Raw genomic sequence first — 15,482 nt, 5'->3', positions numbered from 1 at the left:
TCCCAGCACAGGGTCCTATTTGCTCTGTCTGTCATGATGAGGGAGTAGAGTTGAGGATAAAGAAAGGTCAGAGGCTTCGGAACTGCAGAAGAAGAAGAAAAATGACTTATCAAATACAAACAAATCACCAAAGTATATGCCATCTTTTCTGTGTTAGCTGCTAGCTAGTGATTGCTCAGGACAAATCCCAAACATAGTGTATTTATTTTGAATTTTTCTTCCATGATAAACAGAATATTAACTGTAGTTGAAAAATTCTTACTGTGTGTCAAAAGTAACAAAGGAGTTAAGGAAAGGGATGAGTTGAAGAATATCATGGTTTTACCCTGGAAACAACCTTTTTAAAGGATATATTATCTTCTCTGCATATTTGCTGAATTCTCATTTCTATCCTACCCTATGTCTTATTTATAAGTCCCATCAAATGAGATACAATTTAGCTATCAAGTTAGGTTTAAAAAAACTTCAAGTTCTTCTAGAAAATAACATTATGCTTAAAATAATTTTTCAAAATTAATTATTGAAGAAGGTGGCAGGGAGGGGAGATAAAATGATCTGAGCCGCAGGTCGACAGAAGGAGAACCCAAAGTTTTTCAAGCAAGAATCCAGGGAAGTAGGACTTCCCTGGAGATCCAGTGGCTAAGAATTCGGGCTTCCACTGCTGGGGGCGCAGGTTCAATGCGAGGGGCGGGGCAGGTGGGGAGATCCTGCATACTGCATGGTGAGGCCAAAAAAAAAAAAAAAAAAAAAAGAATCCAGGTTGTTAAAGCCATGAGTAATTGAGAACAAGAATAATGGAAGGTGCCAGCTACCTAGACCAGAGGCTCTAGTCGAACTGTACTTCTTCTCCTAAGAAGGTGTTAGCGGTCATGACTCCAACTTCAATCCAGTCATATCATAAAGAGTCAAGAGATCAGGCCTTACTTCATCATATCCTGCAATTTTGAGACTGTCTAGCTATTCTTAATTTGAGACGTATTTATAGGAGTTAAATTTTTAGAAATGAAAATCAAAATACCATCGCATTTTCTAATTCAACATTTTCCTGACAGCTATTTAAAGAACAAATAAAAATACTCTGAAAAGATGTTTTTAATTAACCAGTAAAATTTGTTTTGCTCAAAGGTGATATCCATGGTCGGGGATGAGGAAGGAAAAGCTTACGTTCTATCTCCTACCTCTATCTATAGCTATATGTATACATTATATAGTTTACTCATTACTAGCTTTATGATATTACATATTGTTTGTTTTGAAAGGATCAAAAAGAAACTTTGGATTATGCATATTTTCTTGTGAATAACTAAGTACCATAGTTAATTTTATTCCTAAATGTGATTTTACAATCCTTTCATAATTTGAATTTTCTTTTATAATGCATACGGTATGAAGAAAAAAGATAGAGTTGTATTACCATTTTCATTCTCCAGTATTGCTTTGGAAGAAGGGTCAACTTCTCATCAACCAGTGTCTTAACATCTGTTGAGGAAGCTGGTACTGCCTTATCTCGAAGTACGTGGGTATTAAGGAAAGCACTTTGACTAGCAAAGGTGGAAGCCAACTAAATCTGAGATATTTTTAGCTTTTCCTGAGACTGGAGAGAGACTAGGAGCAAAATAGCAGAGATTGATGTCTTAGAGAAGGTGAGAGTGTCATTCTTTGAGCAGCCATACTCAAGGACAGAGAGCTGGGCCTAGCACGCACCGCACCTGCTCGTCAGTAAGGCAAAAGCAAGGAGGTGCCCCTATGGATGAAGACTGTATCACTCATGTTTTTTCCTGGTTCCACTGAAACTCAGAATTAAGATATGATTCTATACAAGAGATGAGAAAAAACTAAAATGACTGACATTGAATTTTGAAACATTCTGGTAGGTTAAGCCCTAAGAGGAAATTATATTTAATTCATAGTTCTATAGAAATGAGATTTCTTTCAATGCATATTGCCCTGATCAAAGTTTATAGATGCTGAACTTACAACAACGGATATCGTACCATCTAGACTACTTAGCTAAACATCCTTTTTCTGTATTTTGATATATATATAATTAACACTTAAATAAATATAACTTTTCCAGTAGGACATATAAAACAACTGTAATGACAAATTTGATAAATTGGAATACATTAAATTGAGAAATTGTATTCATCAAAGGTACTATTAGGATAATGAAAATTCAAACAAGAGAATGTATGAAGATGTTTTATGTCTATAAATTGAATAGCTAAAGGATTCAGTAAAAGATAGACTACCAAAATGTGGAAATGTGAGCCAAAAATTTGAAGAGATACTTCACAAATGGGATACTTGAAAATCCAGCATACATATGAAAAGACACTCAGTTTTATTAGCTACCAGAAAAATGGCAATTCAGCTATGACATTTCTACATTCTCATCAGAATGGCAAATAGTTTTTTTAAACAAGCATATGCTGTGTTGGTTTGGAGGCAAAACAACTGAAATTCACATGCACTGTATGTAGGAGGACAAATTTGGAAAATAACTGGAAATATTTACTAAACATGTCCTATGACTCAGCAATTCCATTGCCCAAGGGAAATGTGGACATATTTTCACCATAAGTATATTAAAATAATCACTAAAGAACTATTAGTGTCAGCCCCAAACCAGAAACTACCCAAATGTCTATGAACAGGACAATGGATAAATTATGCTAGAGTCACACAGAATATTATACAACCATGAAAAATACATAAACTGGACCTGTTCACAGCAATGTGAATGCATTTTGCAAAGAAAATGTTGAGTGAAAGAAGTCAGGTATGAAGGAATACTACTGCAAGATCCCACTTTTCAGAAAGTGGAAAATAAACAAAACTAACCTATGGTATTAGAAATTAGGAAATACCTTTGGAGTGAGGCAGAGACTGAAGCTGGGTAGGAGGGGAAGGGGCTTAATGCTGTTTCTTTTTTCTTTCTTTTTTGGCTGCATTGGGTCTTCATTGCTGCACGTGGGCTTTCTCCAGTTGTGGCAAGCAGGGGCTACTCTTTTTTTTTTCTTTGAGAACTTTTGTTGAGATACAGTTGACATACAATAAACTGCATATATTTAAAGTGTACAATTTGATATTTTTTTTCTTATTAGTAATGTATATATGGCAATCTGAATCTCCCAGTTCATTTCAGCAGGAGCTACTCTTCATTGCAGTGTGCAGGCTTCTCATTGTGGTGGCTTCTCTTGTTGCGGAGCATGGGCTCTAGGCTCACGGGCTTCAGTAGTTGTAGCGTGTGGGCTCAGTAGTTGTGGCATGTGGGCTTAGTTGCTCCGTGGCATGTGGCATCTTCTTAGACCAGGGATTGAACCCGAGTCCCCTGCATTGGCAGGCGGATTCTTAACCACTGCACCACCAGGGAAGTCCCAATGCTGTTTCTTGACCTGTGCTGCTTGCACAGATGTGTCACTGTGTAAAAATTCTTTGAACTGTGCACTTATAACCTATGCACCTTATATTTAGGTTTTGCTTTACTTAAAAATGTTTACTTAAAAATATTACTATCTTTTTAAAAAGTTCTTTATGTTTTCAGCTATCAGCCAAGTTCTAATCTGCAGATCCACCAAAGGGGATTCATTTTTTCTTTTAAGCTTGATATTTCTAAATTTTTACTGAAAATATATTCTTTTTTTTTTTTTAAGAACTTTTACTGAGATACAGTTAACATACAATAAACTGCATATAGTTAGAGTGTACAATTTGGTATCCCAATCTCCCAATTCGTTCCCCCCCAACCCTCCCCGCTTTCCCCACTTGGTGTCCATATGTTTGTTCTCTACATCTGTGTCTCTATTTCTGCCTTGCAAACTGGTTGATTTGTACCATTTTTCTATAGTCCACGTATATGTGTTAATATACAATATTTGTTTTTCTCTTTCTGACTCACTTCACTCTGTATGACAGTCACCAGGTCCATCCATGTCTCTACAAATGTCCTAGTTTCATTGCTTTTTACATCTGAGTAATATTCCATTGTATATATGTACCACTTCTTTTTTATCCATTCATCTGTTGATGGACATTTAGGTTGCTTCCATGTCCTGGCTATTGTAAGTAGTGGTGCAATAAACATTGAAGTGCATGTGGCTTTTTGAATTCTGTTCTTCTCTGGGTATATGCCCAGCAGTGGGATTGCTGGGTCATATGGTAACTCTGTTTTTAGTTTTGCAAGGAACCTCCATACTGTTCTCCATAGTGGCTGTATCAATTTACATTCCCACCAGCAGTGCAAGAGCGTTCCCTTTTCTCCACACCCTCTCCAGCGTTTACTGTATGTAGATTTTCTGATGGTGCCCATTCTGACTGGTGTGAGGTGATACCTCATTGTCATTTTGATTTGCATTTCTCTAATAATTAGTGACGTTGAGCAGCTTTTCATGTGCCTCTTGGCTATCCGTATGTCTTCTTTGGAGAAATGTCTGTTTGGGTCTTTTGCCCATTTTTTGATTGGGTTGTTTGTTTTTTTGATATTGAGCTGGATGAACTGTTTATATATTTTGGAGATTAATCCTTTGTCTGTTGATTCATTTGCAAATATTTTCTCCCTTTCTGAGGGTTGTCTTTTCATCTCGCTTATAGTTTCCTTTGCTGTGCCGAAGCTTTGAAGTTTCATTAGGTCCCACTTATTTATTTTTGTTTTTATTTCCATTGCTCTAGGGGATGGATCAAAAAAGATCTTGCTGTTATTTACATCGAAGAGTGTTCTTCCTATATTTTCCTCTAGGAATTTTATAGTGACTGGCCTTACATTTAGGTCTTTAATCCATTTGGAGTTTATTTTTGTGTATGGTGTTAAGGAGTGTTCTAAGTTCATTCTTTTACATGTAGCTGTCCAGTTTTCCAGCACCACTTATTGAAGAGGCTGCCTTTTCTCCATTGTATATCCTTGGCTGCTTTGTCATAGATTAGTTGACCATAGTTTATCTCTGGGCTTTCTATCCTGTTCCATTGATCTATATTTCTGTTTTTGTGCCAGTGCCATACTGTCTTGATCACTGTAGCCTTGTAGTATAGCCTGAAGTCAGGAAGCCTGATTCTACCAACTCCATTTTTCCTTCTCAAGATTGCTTTGGCTATTCGGGGTCTTTTGTGTTTCCATACAAATCATAAAATTTCTTGTTCTAGTTCTGTGAAAAATGTCATTTGTAATTTGATGGGGATTGCACTGAATCTGTAAATTGCTTTGGGTAGTATAGTCATTTTCACAATGTTGATTCTTCCAATCCAGGAACATGGTATGTCCCTCCATCTGTTTGTGTCGTCTTTGATTTCTTTCATTAGTGTCTTATAGTTTTCTGAGTACAGGTCTTTTACGTCCTTGGTTAGGTTTATTCCTAGGTATTTGATTCTTTTTGTTGCAATGGGGAATGGGATTGTTTCCTTAATTTCTCTTTCTGATCTTTCATTGTTAGTGTATAGAAATGCAAGAGATTTCTGTGTGTTAATTTTGTATCCTGCAACTTTACCAAATTCATTGATTAGCTCAAGTAGTTTTCTGGTGGCATCTTTAGGATTTTCTATGTATAGTATCATGTCATGTGCAAAGAATGACAGTTTTACTTCTTCTTTTCCAATTTGGATTCCTTTTATTTCTTTTTCTTCTCTGATTGCTGTGGGAAGGACTTCCAAAACTATGTTGAATAGTAGTGGTGAGAGTGGACATCCTTGTCTTGTTCCTGATCTTAGAGGGAATGCTTTCAGTTTTTCACCATTGAGAATGATGTTTGCTGTGGGTTTGTTGTATATGGCCTTTATTATGCTGAGGTAGGTTCCCTTTATGCCCACCTTCTGGAGAGTTTCTTTCATAAATGGGTGTTGAATTTTGTCAAAAGCTTGAAAATGTATTCCTTTATTTCCATTTTGCGTACCATGATGTACTTTTTCCCATCAATAAATTTTAGTATAATCTACTTCAGGAATATACCTTTAGTTATTCCTGGATTATGGAAACAATTAACTGCAGCTTTCCAATAAGCTGTCTAGCTGATCACCCCACAAGTGTTCTCTCTCAAAGAATGAGACAAGGGGAATGAGAAAGAGACAGAGAGAGGGAGAGACCCCAGCCCCTATCATGCATTCCCCTCTATAATATTCAAATCAAACTTTGATTTGATCTGCTCTAAGCTTTATTAAATCAAATGCAGCCGAGCAGACTCAAAGATGAATGTGGGAGGAGATGAAGTATTATAAAGATAATGTCACCCATTTCAAGCACAGTAAATAATTTCAAATCTGCCACGTGTACAGAACACTTTTCTACATTTCAGTTTTTCAAATTGTGGAAAATGAACAGATTCTAGATAGGAAAGCCATTGGCGGGAGCAAAACCACTGATTCTTGGAGAGAAAGGAAAAACATTGTTTTAGGGTCATTCCATTAAGTAGATTTTGACAGCTTCCTACTACTCTGAAAGAGTTATTTCTTCTTTCTTTTTCTTTTCTTCTTTTTCTTTTCTTTTTTTAACATAACAGCTACAGGAACTGTTTAGCAATCAGGAGCTACTTGACTCTAAAAAAAATTACAAACCCATACTCTTAAGTAAACAGTTTGCAAGTCTTCTCAGTATGTGGCCAGAGCAAAGAAAAATAGATAAACATTTCTTAAAAGCTCTATCAAAGTATAAAAACTCTTTAAATCTTTCTCAGGCATCTGAATCCTCAAGGACTATTTCTTCCTTCTTTTTTCTTAGCCGTGTGGACTCCAACATAGGTGATCTTTGTCACATCCAAAAGTTTTTAGAGAGTTTTGTCAATAGCCTAGGGACACTGAGCTTATAGATTATAACTACTTTTATAATAATAAAGTAAAATACCATATCTGACTTAATCTGTTTACAAAATAATCTTTCATCTTTTATTTTTACAAATTTGATTATAAAAATCTCAATATAAAGCAGAGTAAGCTAGGGATGATTGGGAAATAATTTCTGTATAAAAATACTTTATTCTGCAAGTTATTTAGTATGTTTTGCACATGTATTTGCAGCACATTGATGTAACAATAGAGGGAAGGATGCTTAGACTATGAAATGTTAGATACATCTGGGCTTCACAGTTTTATTTTACAATATACTTGCATCAGATCCTTGTTCTACATAGGCACATAAAAATACTTCACAGAGGTGTTTGCATATAGACCAAGAGATAGCAAAAACTCAGTCCTTTTAATCCCTAGGCCATCAGTTTTCGCTGTCTGCACCTGAAGCAAAAATAAGAGGGAAATAAAACCTTATAATACAGTTAATTTGACACTGTGAATTTTAGTATATCTTTCCTTCTTTGACAGCCAGCTGGTTTCCTTTCAAGATCTAAAGCAGTGATTTATGTCCTTTAGGTATAGGTTTCTTCATCTCTCAGTTAGTACTTTATTCTAGCACAGAGAAATGATTTAGGCATGTCAAAGTTGCTATACATTTAGGTTCTGAATACCTTGAAAGGAGAGTGTTATCCAAATAAAAACCATTGTTATTCTTGGCAGTTTTAGCAGAACTTTCTGTGGTATCTTAAGATTAATTTTCTTGAGGAGCTCAGATGTTAATGTCATCAGAGATGCTTAAGGATAATAGAAGAGTTCCTCTAGAAACACTGCAAGAGGAAATTGGTGGTATCGTCAGGACTCTTTTCATTTCCTAAATCCAGGTGAAGAATGATAGGCTCCAAAAATTTGATAAGACATTTACTACTGTTCCCTGCACCAGCATTTCAACCCATGAATTATTCTTGGCCTCAATGCTGTGACAGGAAGCCTGCACTAAGAGTAAAGGAAAACAGTGAATTCAACAAGAATTTTCTCAATGGATGCTAGGTGCCCAACTGTGATTAGACATTGTATACACACCAGAGCAGTGCAAAACACAGTCCTATTTATGCTGAGCTTAAAAATATCAGTAGGAAGGCAAGACATACACATGTGAAATGACTTGATGAGGCAAAGCAAAAACTAATTAAATTCTAAAAATATATGATTCAGTGATAAATGTCAGTTGAATTTCCAGAAGGAGAAAGGTCAACGCAGGTTAGAGATTTGAGGGGTAAGTTTTAGAAAAAGCGATATGGAACTAGAGCTGTAATAAGACCTAAAAGAATTTAGAAGTTGAAAGGACCATAATTCCTGCAAAAGTGGCTACCAGCTTCTTCTTGCCTCTGACCCTTACACATAATATTCACTATGCATAAAATATATGTTCATCTTTCTCACCTTACCACCCCACCCCATCCCTATCTAACTCTAAACTATTTTAGGTACAAATTATCATTTATTCTGGAAGACCATATCTGGTTTCCCGGTAGAGATGTAGAATCACTATGCTATCGTAGTCTCTGAACTTTATTACACAGTATATTTTCACAATTTTTTAAAAAAGTTGATCTCTCTTACTTGGGTGTAAACTCCCTGAGGGCAAGGACTGTCTTGTTAATTACAATATACCCAGTGTACTTAGGATTCATGAACACATAAAGAATTAACAGATTACAAGTGCCATTACTCTTATTTAAAGGAGCCAGGGGGAGAAAGGGACCTTAATAGGATGAAAGAGAAGATGCATTGGAAATGTACCAAAAGACGCAATAATTCCCACAGAGAACCAGCTGAACACCAGCAGATGACCTCGGAAAGCAGAAAGGACTGCAAGGATCCCGACATAACCGACTTAGTATTTGTTTGACTCAACACTTGGCCATTAGTCTGGGGCTTGGACAGTCTATTGCTGGGACAAGCAACCCCAGAAGTTTGGACAACCATAAGGGAACAAAGAAACACCATGCAGGCAAAGGAGCAGGAAAAAAACCACAAGAACAAATAAATGAAGAGGAAATAGGAAAAATGCCTGAAAAAGAATTCAGAGTAATGATAGTAAAAATGATGCAAAATCTCGATAACAAAATAGAGAAAGTACAAGAAACAGTTCATAAGAATTCAGAAGAACTAAGGAACAAACAAACAGCAATGGATAACAAAATCACTGAAATTAAAAAATACTCTAGATAGTATAAACAGCAGAATAACTGAGGCAGAAGAACAAATAAGTGAGTTGGAAGATAGAATGGGGGAAATAAATGTCACAGAGCAGGAAAAACAAAAAAGAATAAAAAGAATAGAAGACAGTCTCAGAGACCTCAGTGATAACATTAAGCATACCAACATTCGAATCATAGGCATCCCAGAAGAAGAAGAAAAAAAGAAAGGGTCTGAGAAAATATTTGAAGAGGTTATAGTGGAAAACTTCCCCAACATGGGAAAGGAAATAATGAACCAAGTCCAAGAAGCACAGAGAGTCCCATACAGAATAAACCCAAGGAGAAATACACCAAGACACATATTAATCAAACTAATGACAATTAAACACAAAGAAAAACTATTAAAAGCAGCAAGAGAAAAGCAACAAATAACATATAAGGGAAAACCCATCAGGATAACAGTTGACCTTTCTACAGAACCTCTGCAGGCCAGAAGGGAATGGCAGGATATACTGAAAGTCCTGAAAGAGAGAAACCTACAGCCAAGAATACTCTACCCAGCAAGAATCTCATTCAGATTTGAGGGAGAAATCAAAAGCTTTCCAGACAAGCAAAAGTTAAGAGAATTCAGCACCACCAAACCAGCCTTACAACAAGTGCTAAAGGAACTTCTCTAAGTAGGACACACAAGAAAAGGAAAACACCTACAAATACAAACCCAAAACAATTAAGAAAATGGTCATTGGAACACACATGTCAGTAATCACTTTAAATGTAAATGGATTAAATGCTCCAACCAAAAGACACAGACTAGCTGAATGGATACAAAAACAAGACCCTTCTATATGCTGCCTACAAGAAACCCACTTCAGACCAAGGGACACATATAGACTGAAAGTAAAGGGATGGAAAAAGATATTCCATGCAAATGGAAGTCAAAAGAAAGCTGGAATAGCAATACTCATATTAGACAAATTAGACTTTAAAGTAAAGACTATTACAAGAGACAAGGAAGGACACTACATAATGATCAAGGGATCCATCCAAGAAGAAGATATAACAATTGTAAATATCTATGCCCCCAACATAGGAGCACCTCAATACATGAGGCAAATGCTAACAGCCATAAAAGAGGACATCGACAGTAACACAATAATAGTGGGAGACTTGAACACCCCACTTACATCAATGGACAGATCATCCAAACAGAAAATAAATAAAGACACACAAGCTTTAAATGACACATTAGACCATCTCGACTTAATTGATATTTGTAGGACATTCCAACCAAAAACGAGAGAATACACTTTCTCCTCAAGTGCACATGGAACATTTTCCAGGATAGATCACATCTTGGGTCACAAATCAAACCTTGGAAAATTAAAGAAAATTGAAATCATATCAAGCATCTTCTCAGACCACAATGCCATGAGACTAGATATCAATTACAGGAAAAAAACTGCAAAAAATACAAACACATGGAGGCTAAACAATTCACTCTTAAACAACCAAGGAATGACTAAAGAAATCAAAGAGGAAATCAAAAATTATCTAGAAACAAATGACAATGAATACACAACAACCCAAAACCTATGGGATGTGGCAAAAGCAGTTCTAAGAGGGAAGTTTATAGCAAAACAGTCCTACCTCAAGAAACAAGAAAAATATCGAGTAAACAACCTAACTTTACACCTAAAACAATTAGAAAAAGAAGAACAAAGAAACCCCAAAGTGAGCAGAAGGAAAGAAATCATAAAGATCAGAGCAGAAATAAATGAAAAAGAAAGGAAGGAAGCAATAGCAACAATTAATGAAACGAAAAGCTGGTTCTTTGAGAAGATTAATAAAGTTGATAAACCATTAGCCAGACTCATCAAGAAAAAAAGGGAGAAGATGCAAATCAACAGAATTAGACATGAAAAAGGAGAAGTAACAATGGACACCTCAGAAATACAAAAGATCATGAGAGACTCCTACAAGCAACTATATGCCAATAAATTGGATAACCTGGAAGAAATGGATGAATTCTTAGAAAAATACAATCTTCCAAGACTGAACCAGGAAGAGATAGAAACTATGAACAGACCAATCACAAGTATGGAAATTGAGGCAGTGATTAAAAATCTCCCAACACACAAAAGCCCAGGGCCAGCTGGCTTCACAGGTGAATTCTATCAAGCATTTTGAGAAGAGCTAACACCTGTCCTTCTCAAACTCTTCCAAAATATAGCAGGGACACTCCCAAACTCATTCTCCGAGGCCACCATCACCCTGATAGCAAAACCAGGCAAAGATGTCACAAAAAAAGAACATTACAGGCCAATATTCCTGATGAATATAGATGCAAAAATCCTCAACAAAATACTAGCTAACAGAATCCAACAGCACATTAAAAAAATCATACACCATGATCAAGTGGCGATTATCCCTGGGATGCAAGGATTCTGCAATATATGCAAATCAATCAACGTGATACATCATATCAACAAATTGAAGGATAAAAACCACATGATAATCTCAATAGGTGCAGAAAAAGCTTTTGACAAAATTCAACATCCATTTATGATAAAAGCTCTCCCGAAAATGGGCATGGAAGGAAATTACCTCAACATAATAAAAGCCATATATGAGAAACCAAAAGCCAACATCGTTCTAAATGGGGAAAAACTAAAAGAATTCCCTCTAAGAACAGGAACAAGACAAGGGTGTCCACTCTCACCACTATTATTCAACATAGTTTTGGAAGTTTTAGCCACAGCAATCAGAGAAGAAAAAGAAATAAAAGGAATACAAATTGGAAAAGAAGTAAAATTGTCACTCTTTGCAGGTGACATGATGTTATACATAGAAAACCCTAAAGACTCTACCAGAAAACTGCTAGCACTCATTGATGAGTTTAGTAAAGTAGCAGGATACAAAGTAAATGCACAGAAATCTCTTGCATTCCTATATACTAACAAAGGAAAAGCAGAAAGAGAAATTAAGGAAACTCTCCCATTCACCATTGCAACAAAGAGAATAGAATACCTAGGAATAAACCTGCCTGAGGAGGCAAAAGATCTGTATGCAGAAAACTTTAAGACATTGATGAAAGAAATCAAAGACGACACACACAGATGGAGGGACATACCGTGTTCCTGGATTGGAAGAATCAACATAGGGAAAATGACTGTACTACCCAAAGCAATTTACAGATTCAATGCAATCCCGATCAAATTACCAATGGCATTTTTCACAGAAGTAGAGCAAGAAATCTTATGATTTGTATGGAAACACAAAAGACCCCGAATAGCCAAAGCAATCTTGAGAAGGAAAGGTGGAGTTGGTGGAATCAGGCTTCCTGACTTCAAACTATACTACAAGGCCATAGTGATCAAGACAGTATGGTACTGGCACAAAAATAGAAAGGAAGATCAATGGAATAGAATAGAGAACTCAGAGGTAAGCCCAAACACATATGGGCACCTTATCTTTGACAAAGGAGGCACGAGTATACAATGGAAAAAAGACAGCCTCTTCAGTAAGTGGTGCTGGGAAAATTGGACAGCCACATGTAAAAGAATGAAATTAGAACACTTCCTGACACCATTCACAAAAGTAAACTCAAAATGGATTAAAGACCTACATGTAAGGCCAGACACTATAAAACTCCTAGAGGAAAACATAGGCAGAACACTCTATGACATCCATCAAAGCAAGATCCTTTTTGGCCCACCTTCTAGAATCATGGAAATGAAATCAAGAATAAACAAATGGGACCTCATGAAACTTAAAAGCTTTTGCACAGCAAAAGAAACCATAAAGAAGACAAGAAGGCAACCCTCAGAATGGGAAAAAATACTTGCCAATGACGCAACGGACAAAGGATTAATCTCCCAAATATACAAGCAGCTCATTCAGCTTAATACCAAAAAAGCAAATAACCCAATCCACAAATGGGCAGAAGACCTAAATAGACATTTCTCCAAGGAAGACATACAGATGGGCAACAAACACATGAAAAGATGCTCGACATCACTAATCATCAGAGAAATGCAAGTCACAGCCACAATGAGGTATCACCTCACACCAATCAGAATGGCTATCATCACAAAGTCTGGAAACCACAAATGTTGGAGAGGGTGTGAAGAAAAGGGAACTCTCCTGCATTGTTGGTGGGACTGTAAGTTGGTACAGCCACTATGGAAAACAATTTGGAGGTTCCTTAAAAAACTAGAAATAGAACTACCATATGATCCAGTAATCCCACTCCTGGGCATATACCCAAAGAAAACCATAATCCCAAAAGAAACTTGTACCATAATGTTTATTGCAGCACTCTTTACAATAGCCAGGACATGGAAGCAACCTAAATGCCCATCAACAAATGAATGGATACAGAAGATGTGGCATATATATACAATGGAATATTACTCAGCTATAAAAAGGGATGAGGACTTCCTAGGTCGCTCAGTGATGAGGAATCCGCCTGCCAATGCAGGGGACACGGGTTCGAGCCCTGCCCTGGGAAGATTCCACATGCCATGGAGCAGCTGGGCCCGTGCGCCACAACTGTTGAGCCTGTTCTCTGGAGCCTGTGAGCCACAACTACTGAGCCCATGTGCTGCAACTATTGAAGCCCACACGCCTAGGGCCTGTGCTCCACAGGAGAAGCCACGGCAGTGAGGAGCCTGCGCACCACGGGGAAGAGTGGCCCCTGCTCACTGCAACTGGGGAGGGCCCGTGTGCAGCAATGAAGACCCAATGCAGCCAATAAATAAATAAAATAAATTTAAAATAAAAAAAATAAAAAAAAAAAAAGGGATGAGATGGAAGCTATATGTAATGAGGTGGATAAAACTACAGTCTGTCATACAGAGTGAAGTAAGTCAGAAAGAGAAAGACAAATACTGTATGCTAACTCACATATATGGAATCTAAAAATGGTACTGATGAACTCAGTGACAAGACAAGAATAAGGACGCAGATGCAGAGAATGGACTGGAGAACTCGAGGTTTGGTGGGGGCGGGGGGTGAAGGGGAAGCTGAGACGAAGTGAGAGAGTAGCACAGACATATATATACTACCAACTGTAAAATAGATAGTCAGTGGGAAGTTGCTGTATGACAAAGGGAGTTCAACTCGATGATGGATGATGCCTTAGAGGGCTGGGACGGGGAGGGTGGCGGGGAGTCGAGGGAGGGAGGGAATATGGGAATATGTGTATAAATACAGATGATTGACCTTGGTGTACCTCAAAAACTGGTACAAGAGTGTAAAGCAATTATATTCCAATCAAAAAAAAAAAAAAAAAACCAGAGGAGCCAGTGAAAATTCAGTGACATAGGTTGCACAGAAAGGTGTAACGGAGGCGACACTGTAATCATATCCGCTGTCTTCCACCCAGTGTTCTTTCGGCTCAAACATGACGCCTCACTGGTCTTGTGCAGGGAAAGGGATGTAGTGAAGGAGAAAGTCTTCCGGAGGAGTGAATGAGAACTGTGAGAGATCCGTGGTTTTTTTCAAGCACTTGACTTTTACAACAAGGGACCGGTGTGATATAGTAGGTGTATTTTCGAACATGCGCAGCAGGCAGCCGCTGCCATCGCCTCCAGACAGATTACCCACCGTCTTCCTGTAATACCTAAATCTATTTCATTTTACCTGGGAGTACATTCTCGTTGTTGTTGTTACTGTTTTTAAGCAGAAATCACTTTTATATAGACTTTTAGTACAGTGATTCAAAAGTTCTCCAATATTTGTTCTTATAGCTCATTCAGTGCTATTCTTTTATTCCACTTGAGATTAAAAAAAATGTACCTTGAGATAAAGAGTTCTGAAAAAAAACTCTAGTTTATTTTTCCCAGCTTTACTGAAACATAATTGATGTATAACATCATGTAAGTTTAAGGTGTACAAGGTGATAATTTGATACACGTTATATTGCAAAATGTTTGCCAGGTTAGGTTAGTTAAACATTCTTCACCTCACATAGGTATCATTTTGTAGCTGTTATGTATGGTGAGAACATGAAAGCTCTACTCTCTTAGCAACTTTCAAGCATACAGTATTGTTAAATGTCATGACTGTGCTGTGCATCAGCTCCCCCAGGACTTATGGGAAGTTTGTGCTCTTTGACCAACATCTTGTTTCTGTCCCCTCAGCCCCTGGCAACCAGTGTTCCACTCTCTGTCTCTGTGAATATTCAATGTATTTAGATTCCATATATAAATGACATCAAACAGTATTTGTCTGACGTATTTCATTGAGCATAATACCCTTACGTTCCATCCATGATGTCACAAATGGCAGGATTCCATTCTTTTTTGTAGCCGAGTTGGATGTCATTATAGATATCTATATATGCATATATAGATATAGATAGATGTACAGACATATTTCACATCCTCCTGTCCTTTCCTTCTGGGACTCCAGTGGTACTTAGAATGGTGTACCTGGACACTATTACAGGACACCATTTCTCTCAGTGGTGTCCTGTAAGTTCCCTACATTTTCTTCATTTCTTTTTAT

This window comes from Hippopotamus amphibius, chromosome 4 (assembly GCF_030028045.1).
Source record: "Hippopotamus amphibius kiboko isolate mHipAmp2 chromosome 4, mHipAmp2.hap2, whole genome shotgun sequence".
Lineage (NCBI taxonomy): Eukaryota > Metazoa > Chordata > Mammalia > Artiodactyla > Hippopotamidae > Hippopotamus > Hippopotamus amphibius.
Note: the sequence above shows the minus strand (reverse complement) of the source record.